We start from the raw sequence: 21,830 nt of genomic DNA on the forward strand, positions 1-21,830 counted from the left end.
GAATCTGTGATCTGAGTTGGTGTGACGACGAGGCTTGATTCATAGGCTGTTGTGACATATTCTGCTGGTATTGGCCTTGAAACTGTGATTGTTGACCCTGATTGTTTCTCCATGAGAAATTTGGGTGATTTCTCCACCCAGGATTGTAAGAGTTGGAGACCGGGTTTTGATATGGCCTCTGAAAATTACCAATTGCTTGTACCTGAGGCTGATCAACTGGCATATTATCATACATGCTGGTCGTTGTACAATGTTCATACAAATGAGCCCCTCCACATAATTCACACCTTGCTTGCATCTGTATAGACTGGGCTTAAGCTGAGATCTTGTTTTGTTGCAACTGCTTTGTCAATGAAGCAACTTGAGCACTTAAAGCAGTAATAGCATCCAATTCGTATACCCCAGCTACTTTTCTCTGTGAGGTGTCTTGTTCGGCAGGCCACTGATAATTCTTCATAGCCATCTCCTCTAACAATTCATATGCCTCATCAGCCCCTTTACTCATGAAAGCTCCACCTGCTACTGCATCAATTATAGTGCGAGTAGTACCGCACAACCCGTTATAAAAGTTGTGAACTAACATCCACTTCTCAATACCGTGATGAGGGCATTTCCTGAGCAAGTCTTTGAATCGTTCCCATGCATCGTACAATGACTCTCCTTCATTCTGATAAAAGTTGTTGATTTCTCCCCTCAACTTGGCAGCTTTTGCAGGAGGAAAGAACTTGGAGAGAAACTTATGTGCTAACTCCTCCCATGTATTAATTGAGTTGGCCTGCAGAGAAATAAGCCAACTTTTTGCCCTATCCCTGAGTGAGAAAGGGAACAATCTCAATCTTATCGCGTCATCACTTACTCCATTAAACTTGAATGTTGCACATAGCTCAAGGAAGTTCACTATGTGCAAGTTAGGATCCTCATTGGGGAGACCACCAAACTGGACAGAAGTCTGGACCATTTGTATCATCGCCGGCTTAATTTCAAATTTATTGGAAGTAACAATCGGCGGCCTAATGCACGAATGCACTCCTGTGACAGCAGGGAGCACAGAGTCTCTTAATGCTCTTGCCCCTTGCACATTTGGGACTTCTGCAGCTCTTTGCACATTGTTGGCACCATTTCCCAAGTTGTCAGCCATGGTGAAGTCTAATTTCCTCTTTGTTTTCTGGTTCTTTCTGCACGTTCTTTCAATTTCCAGATCGATTGGTATAATCTCCTTTTGTTTATTGCTACGCATATACCAATCAGTCCTGCAACACAATAGAACCTTGATACAAATAAAGGTTAACCGAAATTAATTAAAATAAGATAACCAAATTAGAACAAATAACAATAACTATGATATTGGAATTCAAGTCCCCGGCAACGGCGCCAAAAACTTGTTGCGAATTTTCTATCTACGCAAGTATATGTAGTCATGTCAAGTAGTAAATTCTGTAAGAACGGATATTGTCCCACAGAGACTATCTCCCAAGTACCACTAACTGATTTTTTATTCTATTTGGATAATCAAAATTTAAATGAACGATTAACTAGGAATCAAAATTAAAGAATTAGAACCAAAGCAATAAATTACCACTTAAAATTCAATAATAAAAACAATCTAGGAATTAATTTCATCGACTAATTTTTCTATTAATTTTAATGATGAACTCTAAATCTCTTCTTTCTATTCTAATAGCAGGTTAATATAATCAAATCCTATTCTTTTTCAAGATATAAGATTTCAATTTATATGCAAGTCTTCTACATTTCTGTGATAAACCTGAAGATATAAAAGGCATTAAACATAGAAACCTAATTACTACACAAGTCATATAGGTACTTTCGTCCAATATGAATCCTATGTCTATATAATGATAGCATACTTAATACTCATCTTTCGAATTTTGAATTAAAAACATTAAATCAAACAAATAGTGATCAAGTATTTACTAGCATTAAACATACATCATATAGATTAGAATAAAGAAGAAGTATCAATAGAAATTCATAATAAAATTAAATAGAATCTCAGTGACTACATTAATTCCTAGATAAAAAGAAATTAGTTAAAAAACATCATGATGAAAATGAACTATAAATAATTATTGATAAAAGTAACCTCCAAATCCAGATGAAAAAATAAGAAGATCAATCCAGCAGCCTCTTGTTAATCTAGGGTTTTTGAAAATCTGAATGACTCCTAAATTCGCAACATCATGTATCTTAAATATCCCTCCAATGTTCCCAAGTGAATAGACCAAATTGCCCTTCAAAAAGTGGTCAGAAATGTGAAAATCGCGTCACCAGCGCTATAGCACTGTGTTCTTGGCGCTGTAGCGCTATAGTCAGAAATAACTCGATCAGAAATTTGGGCACCAGCGCTATAGCGCTCGTATCGTAGCGCTACTTCCAGAACCGACCTCCTGAAAAAATTCCTCCAAGCGCTATACCGCTGCTATTGTGGCGCTGTAGCGCTAAAGTCAGGAGCATCACTTCTTCAAAAATCCTTCCTAGCGCTACGGCGCACCCTTAGTAGCGATGTAGCGCTACTTACAGTACCCAAAAGTCCACAAATTCGTCCTGATTTTGTTCCACTTTCATTCCTTTTCACTATTTGTATCACTAGAGCATTAATCACCCTGAAACATGAACAAACGAAAATAATTCTGAAATAAAATAATCCTAACTAACGAAAAATACCCTAAAAACTTAGACCATAAACGAGCCTAAAACTCATTTATCAATACGTCTCCAGGCCAGTCCTACCATTGTCTACACACCTGGGTAATTCCCTGGGCAGGCCCTTCATCAAACTCCAGGTCTTATTCTCTTCAGTGTTCACCTAGTTCTCCGCGAACCTAGACAGCTGGTCAAATTTTCGAACGTAGTCTCGCACGCACAACGTTCCCTATTTCAAATTAGTGAACTCATTCACTTTGTGATCGATCACTTCCTTACTAAAGTACTAGCCGTTGAACAAGGTCAAGAACTCTAGCCATTCCATCTCAGCAACATTATGCCCTTTCTTGGCTGCGTCCCACCAAATGCGGGCATCTTTTCTCAGCTTATAGGTTGCGCAAACTACCTTCTCTCTCTCGGTAGTTCTAATGAAGTTGAAGATCCTTTCCAAGATAATGATCCATTCCTCTGCCACTGATGGGTCAGTGGTCCCCTCGAACATAGGTGGATTTTGGTTGGTGATCCTTTCTAATATAGGTTTCACTCGGGCAGCTTTTGGTGCTTCTACTGGTGGTACAGGTTGCTCAGCGACAACATGCAGGCCAGGGTTCTGTTCTTCATTGTTTTCAGGTGGTATTTTGTTGTTTGCGTGTGGTACTTTGTTGTTTTGAGCGTTATTCAGTGGCATGGGGAGTCATCCTAAAAGGGTGTTAAACCTTTCAGCTTGGAGGGCATCAGAGTCCTCCTGTCTCATTTGCCCTCTTTCAATTTGTGCTCCCTGCGTCTCCACTAGCCTTTGCAGATTATTCATCTGCTCGACTATCTTGTGAACTCTAGTAGCTTGGGTTGGAGCTCTAGCGGTAGACGCGTTCTGAGCTCTAGCAGCAGGTGCGGCCTGGCCTCTACCAGCAGCACCCCTTCCTCTTTGAGCTCTTTTCCTTGCCATTTGTTTGATTTCAAATCAAAAAGCTCCTAAGTGCATAAGGACGAGAAGTTAATACCAACATATATTACCTTTTCCCTTTCGGTAGTCACCACAAAGTCAAAGATCCTTTATCTGAGTTGCCAGATTTGGTTTCGGCTATACTCTTTGTCCTCGACCTCGACCTCGACCCCTTCCTCTACCTCGACCATGACCTGCATCTTGATCAACGGCCGCTCTCTTAGCTGGGTCTGGTTGATTAATAGTTCAACCTCCCCTGCCTCGAGTGTTAGGCACCGTCACAAGTCTTTATACCACAATGTATAGCAGGGAAGAATACTAACCTAGCAATAAATGAGCATACCAGTTTTTCTCATAAACAAGAAAGAGGAACCATAATGATTCGACCCAAAACACGTAGTCATAATAAAAATAATCATGAAAGATCATGCCATAGGATTTTAGTTAGCAGGACGATAAATCCAAAAAGAGAACCCTAACTACACGTCAGGTTTCTACATCTTCCTGCTACAACTACACCAAAGTCCTGCAACCTAGTAGATTTACAAGGTCTTTACAAAAAATTATCAACAATACTCTCACAGCATAACCTAATCTAGGCTATCCATCAAGATATCCAGCTTTATGTCAGTATCCTTGTCCGACTTCTTGGGATCCTCTTCTGCCTCGAGGTATGCTATCAACCACAGAGATAGGCCAATCCATGGCCCAAACGCTAGCTCGATCTGCATATGGAAGTCATCTCATGTGTCACGATCCAGCTGCTAATGTCTGTGACAAAACCATATATGTGTCGAGCCTCTCAAATAAGAGCTAGCATATCACACTCTCTGTTGCTCGGGTATGTTGGCTCTATCAAGGAATTCTGTCATGTAATGAGTTCATTGCTGAATGACACGTTGATGCTATTGATCGTACTCGAAGTGTCATGGATTCTCATCGTGAAAGATTATATAGTAATCGATCCTAGGCATAGGGATCATGGGTAGGCTTCCTATCACAAGGTCACCTATCTCAGGTATATCGACCATAACCTATAATTTATAGAATTGAGGTCAATAAAAGAAAGAAAGGGAACATATATGAAAATACAGTACTTAAAGTGAGTGCTGGTCTATCTTTGCAAAATGTACATGTGGGTTGTCTACGGAACCGCCTCAACTCGAGCTCCAATACCAACTGTAATGATCTCTATTATCAAGACTCGATAATGCGGAAATATAAACGTTTTAATTTAACAAAATGTCTCAAAAACCAGTATAAAAAAGGAACTTTTAATACAAACATAGTATATGAAGAGTAAAGTGAGCCTAGTTTATGAAAATAACGCAAAATTTCAAAAAACAAAACGACCTCCCAAAAGGTCGGTCCACGTGTACATTCACAAGGTAGACTCCAGTTTTCACTACTCTGCCTTCCCCTTGTTCTTACCTACAACAGGAAACAACTAGGTAAGTGAAAACGCTTAGTAAGTTCAACTTTAAAACAAAAGCATGCAAAGAAGACAGGTGGTCACTAACCAAGTTACTGTCCACAGATAACAATAGCTCACAAAAATTAGGGTTCCGGATACATCCAGACCCTACGCAATCAAAGACAAACTATTTCATATAAACAAATAAATCCTTGCACTCAGAAAAATCCCAAAGCAAGCAGATATAATATATCACAATATAGTTCGAGACCAACGTTGGGCGTATCATGCCCTCCAGCATAATTGCTAATCTATAAAAGAAAACCAATTCTCAACACTAAGTTCTAGGCAATAAATATCCATATCAATTGTGACTATCGAGTTACCTAGGGCATCGCTACTTATCCAAGAGTAAATCCCTCACAAGGGTAACCATCAAGTCACCTAGGGCATTGCTACTTATCCAAGAGTAAATCCCTCACAAGGGTAACCATCAAGTCACCTAGGGCATTGCTACTGTTCAAGAGTGCAATCGAAGTTACACGGGTTAGCAGAGACTTCTATGTTAATTAGTGGTGTTGGTGAGCAGTTTCCCCTAGGGTGTTCAGCCTCACTCAAACTTGGAAACCCCTAGTATCTCTAAGCACTCTCACTGAATGACCAATATTCACGGCTACTATACGGGAATAACTTATCTGAGCACTTGCTCGGGTTCTAACCGTTCAATTATTAAGTAAGCATGAGGGCCCCTAGGTTGCATTCATTTTGGTGTGCCTAGGTTTAAACCAGCAATCCTCACTTCTTGGCCACTCGTCGCGGTAATGAACCAGACATAATAAAATATAGTAGTGTGACGAGAATCAGCCGTCTAGAATATGACAGATATCTATCAGTCATATTTTCTGAATTAGCACCCACTAGACTAACGTCTCTGTGCAGACTTTCTACAACAGTGTATATATGTGCATGTGTCTCTATACTAACATACAATACAATAGTCGTTTCATGTTGTAGCCACACAATAGAAGTTGACTTACTTGGAGTCCTTTGCTCTCAGCAAGATTTCACCCAACAATGTATAGTCCAATTATGCTTAGCCAATACTATAATTATCCATATAGTATCCATACAACAAACTTGTATTTTTTTTGTTTTAGGGTTTTCAACAAAACCCTTAGGGATTTTGGTCCCTATTTTAAAAATTCAATACACAAGCATCATAAAAATTATAAAGCAGCTACCATAGCCTTATTAAATGACCAATAAGAAACTTTAAGCATTAAATATCCAAAATAATGCTTAAAAATAAAAACCATACAATAACAACCATAAAAAGTAAACTTTTTACCTCTTGTTGTTCTTACTTTAAGTTTTGATGTTTCTACAAGCTTTGAATCCTTCAAAACTATTTCAAAACCTTAACCAACTCCCCCAACAATATAGATAGTTAGCTATTGAAATACCTATGGTTAAAACTTTACAAAAGTCAAGCTTTTTTGCAACTTTACCTTAAGGAACTCTTCCTAGACAAAAGCTTAAGCTTCCAAGCTTTCTTAGTGTTCATGATGGTTGCAAAGGGAGAGAAAACTTGAGAGAGAATTTTTTAACAAGGTGAGAGTGATTTGTGAGAGGGGGGGGGGGGGGGGGGGTTCACTTTTGGGGGGTTGGAAGAGTTTAGACTACTCTAAAATATCTAAAACACTTGAGTGTTTTAACTATGACCACTTGATGCCATTAACCCTAATTTAAATGGGGATTAAACTAAAATAATTTGGTCCACCCAATTAATTTCCTTCACATGGCCGGCCACTATTTCTTTTATTTATGTTAATATATTTTTTTTATATAATGGTTAATAAATATTTCCTAAGAAGAAAAATCCAAAATGACTTTCTATTGCCTTTTTCACCCATACATAGTTTTTTTTTAAAAAAAATAAAACTTAACACATAATAATTAAATTAAATGTCTCTCACATTTAATTTAATTAATCACATAATAAAATTTAACCTAAGGTCCATTCATGGAATAAAATTCCCCAATTCGGTAAAATTAAGAATTTTAACACAAAACGCCCTAAAATTTCCATTTCGTCTTCCGTTTATTATTTTGGAGCAAACTTTAATTTTTATGGATGTATTTTATGACCTAAATATATTTTCCATAGTTTTTCATTTTATTTTCTGAGATTTTTACCAGATTAGGGTTTTTATGTCAGTCCAAGACCGAAAGTCTTATCTTGACTTTTAATTACAAAATTCATAATTTGGCTGAGAAATAACTCATGGAAATAAATTCCAAAAAAATATAATATTATTTAAAATAATATTCTTAACTTGGGGAAAAAATCCTGACACGAGTCGTTCAAAGGTACCCGAAACGCAGGGCGTTACAGGCAGCTCGTTGAAAGCTCTCTGCTAGCCATCACCCGCCTACACACATCGCCTAGGCGTGTTCCCCAGCCCCCGAAACCCCCAGCCCAACAAACTCCAAGTCGTACACGCCACCTACACCTCTCGATAGTGCCTTCAAAGTTCGACGACTCTGTGGGTTTCAGAAACTTCTTGAGCATTTTCCAAGCGCCTCGAGCCACCCTGAGCCAAATGACCGCCACCACTGCATTCCTTGTGCTTTGGGCTTCAAAACCAAGTAGTTATTTTCCCTAACCACCACCTTTGCATGATGGCGCCGCCGTCGCTACCGTCGTCGGAGTACCGCCGTGGGTCTCCGCCATAAATATTAATTAATTTTTTCAAAATTAAAAATATAACTTTTAAGCGCACGCATTGCGAGTCCTAAAAACATTCTTTTAAGGCTCACAACGCGCGTTATAAAATGCTCCAATTTTGAAGGCTCTCAAATAGAGGACTCGTGCGCTGCGAGCCCTAAAAGATTTTTTAGGGCTCGCACTAAAAAGTCTTATTTCTAGTAGTGTAACTCATACTTTTTATAACACTTGGCTTACCATAACAAATGTGTTGACGAGGTTTTTCGCCAACAATGTATTAAGAAATAATAAGGTAGATTAGTGCTTTATAATAAACCATAATGGAAAATAATCAGAATTCACTCAAGAACACAGAACTTTACGTGGTTCAGCAGTTAAAATCCACCTAGTACACGAGTCAATATTATTGTTGTTTCTCTCTCTATTTTGACAGAGTTTCGGTATTAAAGAATCATCACCTTTTCCTGTCTAATATTTCCAGTATTTATAGGGGAATTCCATGTACATGTTTGGGTAATCGCGTGAGTCAATCACACATTGACATAATGTCTACATTCCATACAAATAATTCCCATTTATATTGGGATATGATTTGATTACAAAGTAAATATGTCCTGCTATCTTGGATAATAAATATGACAACCTGGTCATGAATAAGCATATAAGCAAATCTAGAATATTTGGGAATCCTTTAGTATGCGTTATATCTGAATTCCCCGAGCTGCGTATCTTCCACGGGCTTGTATTCTGACAACTATCCGACCCCAAGTTAGTGCTTTGATGACTTATCTTATTTGTAGTTCATGGTAAAGTCAGGATGCCTAACACTAGGTCTGACCATTATGAACCTCGAGCTGTTCGTATAAATAGTAATCAGATACTCTACTTGATTACCTTTCCACGTATTTATTTGCCAGCTGTACCCAAGCTGAGTGAATGAACTCGTGCTAAGATTAGGGTACAACATTTGCCCCCAAGCTCCTACTCGTGTATGAAGTCATCATTTTCTGACTTCTGCTAGATAAAACCATGCCTGCCTACTACTCGAGTACTGGACACGTGGTGTACTACAATTGGTGTCTGCTCGTGTTTCAAAGACTATAATAATTGTCTTGTCAACTTTTTGCCGCCATTTGGTCTATTTAATCTTGGTCCTTGGATCTTGAGCTAACCCAACTAGATGTTCCAGATTAATTTTTGTAATTTACTTATAAATAGGATGACCAGATTTCAAACCACACCACATTTGCATTTAAAAATTTCCCTTTTCTAAACTTCCATTCTTCCCTTCTTCCCCAAAATCACCAAAACTGTTCATCATGCCCAGTCATTCAGAAGCTTTCTAGGAGCTTCCCATTCCCAAGTCTACTCCCTCTAGTCAGTGAACGTATTTCCTTTATGTATCTCCCTTAGTTTAAAACGTTTCCCTATTTTTTTTATCCAATGACATTTCTGTTCTTAACAATCTTCATCCACAATATTCATTGTAGTTACCATTAGGCTATTTCTAAATGTTCATAGGGATAAGGTTTTGATTTAGAAATCAGACGTTCATAAAACTGGGGAAATTTTTGGGTAAATTTGGGTAACCCTAATGGTAAATTGGTTTAAAAAATGCCCATTCGGGGTACAGAAACCGAAGGCTCTTTAGATTTCAAACCAGATTGCTTAGGGGTTACGTTTCCTTAGGCGGATTTGCACAAAATCGCTTTTCAGAGGAAAGTAGTGGCCTGACGTTTCTAACACACAGATCCCTAAATATCAGGGGACTATTGAGAAACCGAGGCGCGTAGCCTAGGATATTTCATGGCATCATGCGATGGGGCTAAGGCTAAATTTAGCTCGTATAAAAAGAATAACCCATTTCGTTCGTACCCTCGCAACATAGTTATAGATCATCTTAGGTCGCCTACTATCTAGGCCACTTTGTCGCCAGGCGATCTGATGGCCCCCCCCAAAGAAGAAAACTATGAACTCATCTACCCAATGTAAAGACAAAGGGAAGTAGGTCATCCCTGACTCTCCCATTCTGCATTTCGGTCCGGTAGTGGAAAAGGAAATTCCCATCGATCCCAATGTGTTATTCGAGGTCGAGCACATAGTCTCGAGAATCAAGACTCAAGGGATGGTGAATAAAATTCTATTGAGTCATAACATCAAAATGGGAGCTGGCGGTCTCCTAGCCCGACCTGCATCTAAAGGGGAACGGAGTTGTGCCCCTTTCCAAGACGACTATGCGGCCTGGAGTGATGAGCACCTGAAGGCTGGGGCCTTTCTTCCCCTGGACCGGTATTTCATAGATTTCTTACGTAAAGTTGGCTCCTTTCCAGCTCCCCCCAAATTCGTATAGACTATCGATGGGGTTGAAATATCTATTTCTGAAGCACGAATCGGAGGTCCCCACCCTGGCAGACATATTATACGTCTTTTGCCTCAAAGCTAGCCATGATCAGAGAGGACGAGGTGATGGGTTCTACTACCTCAGGCGATTTCCAAAATCTGCCTCTGTCATTGAGCTCCCAGCCATCCAAACGACTATAAAGATTTATTCTTTATGTCGAATGGCTTCAGGAATTGCAAACACCATTACTTCAACCGACCTCATAACTCTTCCATCTTTTTAAATCCAGCTCGGGAACTATTTTTTCTTTTACTTAAAAATATTTTTTCTGTACACGTCCTGATTGAATTTGCTTTTCATGCAGCCATATTCCCCAGGACGGGAAAATGTGTGACCCTCGGGGGTCAATATGAGAAGCTGTCCAGACTTCCCCCTAGTGAAAAAGACTATCGCCAGGTCGTGAATGACATCACAATGCTGGCCTGTAAGTTGATCGACGAGGGTCATACACTGGCCTTGTGGACCCAGGGTCCTCTTCCGGTGATCACTGAGCTTCCCTCCTCTCAAGAGGCCTTGCCAGCCACTAAGGATGACAAGGAGGAAGGGAACGAGGTACCTCTCGTGCAAAAAAGGCGGGCCCCCGAAGCAAACCAGAGACCTAATCTTGATCGAGCTGCTTCTGGGCCAGCTGCCGGCCCCTCCGGCTAAGGCAACCCATACATTTTTAGGGAATTAGATTGGGTTGTTGCTAGATTTAGGTTAATTCGTTTCAACCCCAACCAGCTAGTTAGTCACCACCCCCATCGATCCAGACCTAAATATAACTCTCCTCCAATGCGTGGACCGTTTGGTGGTGCGGTACGACTATAGCTACCCCAAAGGAACCATTTTTGTTAACAATACACTGCACTTTAGATCATCTATCTTCAAAGAATATTGAACCAATCATAGGACTTGGCCCTCTCTACTCCAAGGGGAATTTTCTCCTGGATTTAGGCAGTATGTAGATGAATCTAGCTTGAGGAGGGACCTGAACTCCAAAGGATTTTAGAGATTGTACCCCTAGATTCCCCCTGCTCTCCATTACTCCTAGAGCTGGAGGTCACAATGCTTAGCTCAGTTCATACACCCGAGCTGGTGATTATAGATTCCTCCCCCAACCCGGAGGGTAGGATCTTTATCTCCTATTTCTTTATATATGTTTTTGACAATATTTGTGAACTAGCTCCCTTTGTTCTTTTTAGGCAAAGAAATGGAACAAGTAGGAGCTCCCGACCTAAGGACTGCTTTTCACACTAGGAAAACTACCACGGGCTCTGTTGTGAAGAGGCCCAGGGTGACGAAGAAGGCCACCCCTGCAACGGGGAATACTTCAAAATCCCCTGCTAAGGGTAAGGACACGAGCTCAGTTCAAGAACCAGCCCCGGTGACCTCTCTCACCGTTGGGCAGGTTCCCTCTCCCCACCCTCGACTCATGCCTCCTCCTCAAGTGATACAGACCGATGCTCCCACCGTTCGAATACCAGTCGATCCTCAGGACCTGGAGAAGATCCCTGAAGCCTTCCGGGGTATTATTTATGAGACAACGTCTCAATGGTGGGCCATGCCTATAAAGCCAATGTGAGGGACCTGAGGACCATAGAGGAGCGCAGCCTAGAGAATGTCTGAGTCCGCCATGGGGATGAACCTTACCGTGAGTTCTTTTATCATATTTGGTGATGAATTTTTTTTACTATGTTTTTCATCTTATATTTTTCCTTGTTTTGTTATTCTGTAGTCCATCCTGGCCCAATACTGAAGCATAACTCGTGCTAGGTCCAGAAATGAAGAGCTCCAGGCTGAGCTGGAAGATGAGCAGGCCGCCAATGCTGCCTCGACAGCTACTTAGAAGAATGATCATGCTTCTAAGGCTTCTCTCACCTCTTCCCAAGAAAGCAAGCATGCCACAAAGACCACACTATCCACCTCCCAAGTTCAGACCGCAGAAGCGAACCATCGTGCTGAACAGCTTTAGGTCAATATTGGTGAGCTCAGAGCGAAACTACTCGAGGCCAAAGTTAAAGCCAAGAAGGAAAAGGCAGCGTCATCATCAGCCATGGAGGAGATGTTATACCATTGATGGGCCTTCAACCAGGACAGGAACTTCTCTTTTATGGAACCCAGGTTTTGGGATCCGTACCTTGCTAAATTCAAGGCTCAGTTCTTGGAAGAACCCTCAGAGACTGGTGAGGCATCCGGAGTGGCGGAGGGAGATGGGGAGGAGGTCACCTCTGCGGGGCGGCTGACGAGGCCCAATGATTTTATTTATGATTTTCTAAGTCTTTTGGTAATAAACAATTTCCTTTGGGCCTTGCTCGAGGTTATTCCTCCTCGGTGTAATTTGTTTGTTTTATTTCAATATATATCTAACTTTTGATCCATTTGTTTTTACTCTATTATCTTCTCATGCTTATGAATCCTTAGACTCTTGTACATTCGAGATTTTAGGAATCGACTTTTAGATCGAGATAGATTTTATCAAACTTGGTTATATCCAAGTTTTTTTTTTCTTATTTGTATCAAACCTGTTAAGAGTCAGGCCTCGAACCTTGTTATATCTAGGGTTTTTAAATTATTTAAACTTAGTTCTAGCTTTAAAAATCCCTTGAATAATCAATTTTCTCAAATTTCTAAGTTTCAGACCTGGTTACGTCAAGGCTTTTAGATGATTTAAACTTAGTTCGCGCTAGTTTTATTGAAAACTCGAGCTCTAAAAAGTTGTTGAATAATAAATATTTCCAAGCTTCTAAGTTTTTTAATCTTTATCCAAGCAGGCTTAGTCTTGCCAACCTTGGTTGTGTGCCCCCCAAGTAACCAGAATGTATAAACTTTCTTGGTTGCTTTTACAAATATGAGAACACGAGCTTACAATAATAAGAGTAAAAAACGGTTATCTAACAATCCATCTATTATTTTATCAGAATGGCTTTTATAAATAAGCCTTACATTGATTGTAGCACTATTGATAATACTTTTTCAAGTGCAGAGCATTCAAGGTCTGTGGGACTATTTCTTCATTCAGTCGAGCTATCTTAAAAGTTCCCTCGTGTAAGACTTCTATAATCTGGTATGGTCCTTCCCAGTTTGGGCCTAACACACCATCCTTAGGGTCTTTATTTTCCAAAAAGACCCTTTGGAGAACCAGGTCGCCTAATCCTAGTCTACAGCCCTTGACATTTTAATTGAAATAGCGAATGATCTTTTGTTGATAGTGGGCGAGCTCTAATTGCGATTCCTCTCCTTTTTCTTTATTCAGATCGAGAGATGTGTTAAGTAGTGTAACGTCCTGGGTAGCCAAGACCATTACAATGATTGTTTATAAAGGTGCAAGACTTGCTAATCAAGTCGTTTAGTTGAAAATGTGTCAATAGAACAATTATTGAACTAGGGTTAAAAGATTTTAGTAATAAAAGATACATTTCATTTAAATAAACATTTCATACATGGGATCCCAAAAGAAATAGAGTTTAAAGGAAAGTTTGAAAAATTTCAAGATTATATACAACTACAAGCCACTTTAAGGGCAAAAAAGACATTTAAGGTTCTTTTGTCCCTGCCCATCCCTCGACCGTGGCGATCGAACAACTGACATGTACATTTCGCCTCTAAAGCTCTCCAAATCAGGGTTGATCCAGCTTACCCTTGCCTTTACCTGCACCACGTAGCACCCATGAGCCAAGGCCCAGCAAGAAAACCATATACTGAGCATAACCAATAATCAATAGACAAATAATTCACAAATCATCTATCAGATATTCAGTAGACCACAACGTTCACTTAATCAGTGAAATCAATCTGCAAACCACTAATCAACATGTCATAATCATCAGATTAAAAATAGTAAACATATCACACAATATCCAGGGTTGACGCCCTTAGGCCGCACCCTCTATTTATCCCACTGACTCCGGCTCCCTTAGGCTGAGCTAAGTAATTATATAATTAACCTCAACTACCATTGGCCGAGCCGCGTCCTTGTGCGCCAATATAATTCTGGCACTCTTAGGCCGTTTATTTCATGTTCACATGGCATAATAACATCATACAACATTATATACTAGTATAGGGAGCTCTTAGTCCCAACATAACCACATAACGGGTGTAGTCTTCTTACCTTTAATTCCGAATGCTCTGATTGTGAGAAATGACCCTTGAGCATGATCCATTTCCCGAGCCCTAGCGTACACCTAGTCACAACCTAGATAAGGGATTCCGTCAATAATAATTGCATAAAGGTTTCTGGACCAAGTTCTAGCCTTCAGAACATTGAATTCCATCAAACACGGTAGTGGAATTGATCCCGAGCACCCTAGGTTAAGTTCCCGCACCTAAAACCTCCTTAAAGCAAAAAATGCTCTTAAGAGCCGCGACCCTAAGCCCCCCATGTCGCAGGCTACCTCCTACCAGAGGCTCAGCTTCCCTAAACAGCACACACGGGCCGTCGCCCTACACACTCCATGCCCCAGTCTGCCCTTCATTTGAGCTCCCATCTGTTCTAGAGGGTCGCGGCACACCAAGAATAGAGTCGCGGCCCGACCAATTCGAGCCCAGAAAACTCACCATTTCCAACAACCAAAACTCACTCAAATCAACCCAAAACCATCCCAATGACATAATTTAATTATCACAATAGTTCTAATATGCTCCCAACAATAAAACCCATAAGAAAATTAGCTTAAAAACTCATCAAAATCACACTTTAATCCTTGAAACCCAAAAGCTCATAACCTTCTTCAAACAGACCGTCGTTCCCATAATTCAAATGCTAAACCATAATTACAAACTTACCTTTACTGAAGAACAAATCCACCAAGAAGTTGCTGAGCTAATTCCCAAGTCCTTAGCCTCAATTCAAGAAATTCCTAGCCCAAAATCCCTCATTAGCTTTAAAGGTTAGCTTGAGAAAGAAAGAGTGTTTGAGAAAGATATGAGTGACCTAAGAGAAAGAGAAGGGTCAGTTAAAGAGTTTCTACTTGTTTCTTTAGTTTTTGTTTTATCTAACTTAAAGTTAATCCCAAGGCTCGGGGTACCAAAAACGTCCCCGAGGGAAAAATGGTAAATTTCCCCAATATTCCCTCCTAAACTCCCTAACTTCAAATATAACTCAAATTATTTATTTTCATAACCCAATAACCCTAATAAGTATCTAATACCCAAAATACCCCTTGACTTGCCCCGAGTCGGGTATTGGGTCCTATTGTGACTTTCCGCTAACTGGCTCCCTAGGATCGCCTCGAGCCGTACGCTGCAAATATATCCACATAATAATGTGGTCTCCATAATTATAACATATAATCAAATTTATGCCCTCAACAGGCCAAAATTACAAATATACCCTTTTAAGCTAAGAAGGGCCTACATGCATACTAATACCCATAAACATGCATTTCATATATCCATATAATCATATAAGCATGCTTATCACATAATCATGCATTAAATCCTTTAAAACATACATAAACCAATTATGCCCTCGCAGCACAGTAATCAAGGCCCTCAAGCCTTATTAGTAATTTTGGGTCATTACAACTATCCCCTCCTACTTATAATTTCGTCCTCAAAATTTTACCAGAATAACTCGGGATACTGATCCTGCATTGCTGACTTAAGCTCCCAGGTCACCTCCTTGACCCTGCTATTCCTCCATAACACCTTAACCAGAGGAATTGTCTTGTTCCGTAGAACCTTATCTTTCTGGTCCAGGACCTGAATTGGTCGCTCCTCATAGGAAAAATCCGTCTGCAACTCCAAATCTTCATACTTCAACACATGTGTCGTATCCGAAATGTACTTCTGAAGCATAGATACATGGAATACGTCATGAACTCCTGACAGCGATGGTGACAAAGCCAACCTGTAAGCCACCTGTCTGATCCTCTCTAAGATCTCAAAAGGTCCAATGAATTGAAGGCTCAGCTTGCCCTTCTTTCCAAATCTCCTTACCCCTTGCAGTGGTGAAACTCGCAGAAACATGTGGTCCCTAACCTGGAACTCCACATCCCTACGCATAAGGTCAGCGTAGGTTTTCTCTCTACTTTGTGAAGCAAGCATCCTAGCTCGGATCTTCTCAATAGCTTCATTAGTCTTCTGAACCATGCCCGACCCCAAATACTTCCTCTAACCCATCTCATCCCAACGAATGGGCGATCTACATCTCCTCCCATATAACATCTCATATGGAGTCGTTCCAATCATTGACTGATAACTATTGTTATATGAAAGCTAAATCAATGGGAGATACTTACTCCAAGATCCCTCAAAATCGATCACACAGGCCCTAAGCATATCCTCCAACACCTGGATCTTCCTCTCAGACTGTCCATCAGTCTGAGGATGAAAGGAATTACTAAACTTCAACTGAGTCCCCATGGCTTTCTGCAAACCACCCCAAAACATGGAGGTAAAGATAGGATCCTAGTCTGACACAATAGACTTAGGAACCCCGTGGAGACGTACGATCTCCCTCACATACAACCCCATGGAGACTTAATTGGCAGAAAATGAACTGACTTGGTGTATCTGTCCACTATCACCCACACCGAGTCATGAAGCCCTACTGCCATGGGTAAACCTCCCACAAAGTCCATTGTAACATCCTCCCATTTCCACTCAGGAATACCCAAAGGCTAAAGCATCCCTGCTAGTCGCTGATGCTCTGCTTTCACCTGCTGATAGGTCAAACACCTGGCCACGTACTCCACTACATCCTTCTTCATCCCAGACCACCAATACAATGTCCGTAGATCCTGATACAACTTCGTGGTACTCTGGATGAAGTGAGTACGATGTAGTATGCGACTCATGTAATATTTCTCGTCTGATCCCTACATCAGCTGGAATACAAATCCGCCCCTGATACCATAGCAAACCAACCTCCGTAGGTACCCCCGCTAAGACATTCTCTCTAATCTCCTTTAACTGTGCATCCACCAACTGACCTTCCTTAATCCGTTCTAGTAGGGTTGACAGCAAGATAATTTTTGCCAATCGGGCCACCACCAGTTCTATCCTCGCTCTTGTTATCTCATTAGCCAATTCTTTGGAAATTCGAGTAGAACTAAATAACTGCCCCAAGCCTCTCCGGCTTAATGCATCCGCCACCACATTGGCCTTTCCTGGGTGGTAAAGAATGTCACAATCATAGTCCTTTACCAACTCCAACCAACGCCTCTGTCTCATGTTCAGGTCCTTCTGGGTGAAGAAGTACTTCAAACTCTTGTGATCAGTGTATATTTCACACTTTTCTCCATACAAATAATGCCGCCAAACCTTCAGTGTGAATACCACTGCTACTAACTCCAAATCATGGGTAGGGTACCACTGTTCATACTCCTTCAGTTGTCGTGATGCATAAGCTATAACCTTTCCATTCTGCATCAACACATAGCCCAAACCTAAACTCGATATACCACAAAATTTCCTTCCTCCGAAGGAAGACTCAGCACAGGTGCAGTAATAATCATCGCTTCAATCCTTGGAAACTATTCTCACACTTGCCTAACTAGACAAACTTCAGATTCTTCCATGTCAATTCTGTCATCGATGCAGCGATCTTCGAGAACCCTTCCACAAACTATTTGTAATAACCTGCTAACTCAAGGAAACTCTAAACCTCCGAGGCATTCCTTGGCCTCGGCCCATCTCTCACTACCTCCACCTTAGATGGATCCACCTTAATCCCATCTTCTCTAACTATGTGTCCAAGAAAAGTCACTTATGGTAGCCAAAACTCGCACTTCTTAAACTTGGCATATAATCGGTGCTCTCTTAACCTCTGTAGGACCTTTCGAAGATGTAACTCGTGCTCAGCTTCTGAACTGGAGTAATGAACTGATCCTAGAAGTCCTTGAACACCCTGTTCATTAAGTCCATGAAGGCTACTGGGGCATTGGTCAAACCAAACGACATGACCAAAAACTCATAGTGCCCATACCTCGTTCAGAAGGTCGTCTTCGGTATATCCTCATCCTTGATCCTCAGCTGGTGATAACCACATCGAAGATCAATCTTCGAGAATATCGTCTTACCCTGTAGCTGATCAAACAAGTCGTCGATCCTTGGTAGAGGATACTTATTCTGGATGGTCAACTTATTCAATTCTCTATAATCTATACACATTCTCAGAGTCCCGTCCTTCTTCTTCCCAAACAAAGCCGGAGTGCCCCATGGCGAGTAGCTTGGCCTGATGAATCCCAAATCCAGAAGCTCTTGTAACTATATCTTCAATTCCTTAAATTTTGCTGGTGCCATCCTATATGGTCCTCTCGACACTGGCTCTGTTCCTAGTGCTAACTCAACAACAAATTGAATCTCCCTGTGCAACAGCAGCTCTGGTAAATCCTCAAGAAATACGTCCAAGAACTCACGAACCAATCTAGTCTCCCCTGGCCCTGTTGGCAAAACTCTAGTCATATCCACCACACTAGCTAGAAAGCCTATACATCCTCCCTGTAATAAGTCCCTGGCTTTTAGCGTTAAAATCATGGGTATGCGGGGTCCACGTTATATACGCACGAAAACAAAGGGATCCTCGCCCTCCGGCTCAAAGGTTACCATCTTCTTCCTACAATCAATAGTAGCCCCATATCTGACCAGCCAATCCATCCCTAGAATAATGTCAAAATCCTCCATATCTAGCTCAATAAAATCTACTAAAAGTTCTCTACCATCAACCATCACTGTCAGCACTCTAATCCACCTCCTAGAAACTACCAGTTCCTCTGTAGGCAATATAGTTTCAAACCCTGCAGTACGGTACTCACTAGGTCTACACAATCTATCAATCACCTTACTAGAAACAAATGAATGTGTAGCACCAGAGTCAATCAATACAGTAAAAGGAGAGCTAGCGCTAGAAAGCTGACCTATCACCACTGAGGGACTAGCCTCGGCCTCTTTCTGCGTCAGGGTGAACACTCAAGCTAGAGTCAAGCTGTCCACCTTCCCTGCTACCCCTTTATTCACTATTGGGCAATCCTTCTTAAGGTGTCCCACTGTCCCGCACACAAAATAGGCCTTAGCCCGTCACTCACCCTGATGGCGTCTTCTGCACCTCATGCACTCTGGATAGCTCCTCCAAGTATCACCGCCTCCCTGACGGCCACCCTGAACACTCCGACCCCTCCTATCAGGACCAGCAGCGGTCGAAGTGTTAGGAGTCTTCCTCTTTAGATCGATGGGGCCTCCGCCCATACTAGACTCAGAATATGGAGGCACCGCTATGTGACCCTCCTGTCTTGCCTCATTCTCCCTCTAGATCTTGTTCTCCGCTTCCTCAGCGGTCAGAGCCTTCTCAACAACCTGTACATAAGTTGTCCCCACAGGTACTGTTGTAATCCTCATATCTCTGGCTATCATAGCATTAAGCCCTCTCATAAATCTGTCCTGCCTAGTTGCATCAGTAGGTACAAGATCTGGTGCAAACTTCGCAAGTCTATCAAATTTTAGGGCATACTCTGTAACTGTCATGTTGCCCTGTACTAACCCCACAAATTCATTCACCTTTGCTGCCTTGATGGCAACATTGTAATACTTCTGACTCAACAAGTCCTTAAATCCATCCCAACTCAAAGTAGTAACATCCCTAGTCTGTGATGCCACTTCCTACCAAATGCGGGCATCCACTCTCAGCATATAGGCAACACAGGCCACTCTGTCATATGACCTTCTACCCTCATGAAATCCAGGATAGTAGTAATCATACTCATCCACTGTTCGGCCTTCAGTGGATCAGGTCCTCCCTCAAAGGTTCGAGGGTGTTGCCTCCTGAACCGCTCATACAACAGCTCCCACCTATTCCCAACATCCATTTGTTGTACAACTGGTGCCACAACAGCTGGCACAATAGATCCAGCACTCCCTGACGGAGCCTGCTATCTCAGAAGTCAAATCTGCTCATCTTGGCTCTGAAGCTGGGCTTGCAAATCTGCCATAATCTGCTGCCAGTTCTCAGGGACTGGCAAAGGGTTTTGACCCTAGTCATCATCTCTAGTCTCAAACCTGGTGCCGACTAGTCATGTAGATCACCTTGGATGCATAGTTATCCAAGTTTATCTGCAATCAATGACTCGGTGATCAGACTAGGATGACAGGGTAATAGCCTTTCCATAACCCATCATTCGGAATCCACCAAAAAAAAATAGGAAAGATATAAGCAATTATCCATATATTCATTCATATGCAATCAATATGCAAATAATCATTCAGATATTCATTTACATGCATGGCAATGCTAATAAGCATGCCTCAGTATTGTCACACAGCAGTCAAGGGTCAGGCCCTGTTAGTATCTCATGCTCCTTACTAATCAAACGAACAATAACAATCATAGTTATTTCTAATCACTTTATCATATAAACATGTATACACACTTACCAAACCCTGAGTCAAGCTTGTCTTTAGCGGCGAGTGTACATGTCCAGCCAGTCTTCAGAAACCCTTAAACCTAGACTGCTCTGATACCAAGTTGTAACACCCTGGGTAGCCAAGGCCGTTACACTGTGTGTTTATAATGGTACAAGACTTGCTAATCAAGTCGTTTAGTTGAAAATGTGTCACTAGAACCATTATTGAACTAGGGTTAAAATATTTTAGTCATAAAAGATACATTTCATTTAAATAAACATTTCATACATGGGATCCCAAAAGAAATAGAGTTTGAAGGACAGTTTAAGAAATTTCAGGGTTATATACAACTACAAGACACTTTGGGGGCAAAATAGACAATTAAGGTTCTTCTGTCCATGCCCATCCCTCGACCGTGGCGGTCGAGAAGCTAACTATGTACATTTCGCCTCTAGAGCTCTCTAAATCAGGGTTGATCCAACTTACCGTTGCCTTTACCTGCACCACATATGTAACGCCCTACTGCCTTAGAGCCATTACTAAGTGAGTTTAAATCGTACAATTAACTCGCTACAGAGGTTTTAGGTTAAAAGTGTAGCTAAACTGTAATAAAAATTATATAATTTGAAAATGTAATCATTCATTGAATTTATTAAGCATTATACTATTCAGAGATATTTACAACTCAAAATATGATTAAAGTTTACTAAAAGACAAAATTCGGACTAATACAAAACATCTCCCAAAAATACCCCCTCACCGTGGCAGCCAAGCTGGCCAAACATGTACACGCCGCTTCACGCTCTTCGTACTCATGGTTGATCGACCTTTCCCTTGCCCTTACCTCCACCGTTGAGCACCCATGAGCCAAAGCCCAGCAAGAAAACTCTACACAAGCAATAAACATATGCAGAACTATCAACTAGCATATAACGAAGCCGCCAACAGGCTAAACACATAATGGCCATACAGTCCCAGGCACTTTACCGGGCCCTGGGTTCGCAGTCTACACCGTGAGGATGTCTCAAGCATCCGAGAAGGGTCTCACCCTAGCGACTTGCACTCCGCGTGCTTAATGCTGCTCCCGGCCCCTTGCCATACATTTATAGATATGCAACACATAGCATAAACTTAACAAATACTTAAACAAATACACACATAATTAATGGGGCTATGCCCTACAACACAATCATATAGGGTCGTGCCCTGCAATACAAACTATAGGGCCACGCCCTGCAGTTCCCTAGTCTGCGCCTCACTGAAAACCTAGTCACAATGTGTCAACAACATCCATCCATCAAGTTCTAATCCATTAAATAAATTTGGATTAAAATTCTAGTCTCCGAGACCTTGGATT

The 21,830-nt window shown here is 41.3% G+C and overlaps 1 non-coding gene across 1 annotated transcript; it reads left to right on the forward strand.

The window, feature by feature from the left end:
• The first annotated feature begins 593 nt into the window (after positions 1–593).
• On the forward strand, positions 594–700 carry LOC133781177 (small nucleolar RNA R71). Its single transcript, XR_009869970.1, has one exon. It is a non-coding gene; the product is annotated as a small nucleolar RNA R71 (small nucleolar RNA).
• The last annotated feature ends 21,130 nt before the right edge of the window (positions 701–21,830 follow it).

This window comes from Humulus lupulus, chromosome 5 (assembly GCF_963169125.1).
Source record: "Humulus lupulus chromosome 5, drHumLupu1.1, whole genome shotgun sequence".
Taxonomy (NCBI): Eukaryota; Viridiplantae; Streptophyta; class Magnoliopsida; order Rosales; family Cannabaceae; genus Humulus; species Humulus lupulus.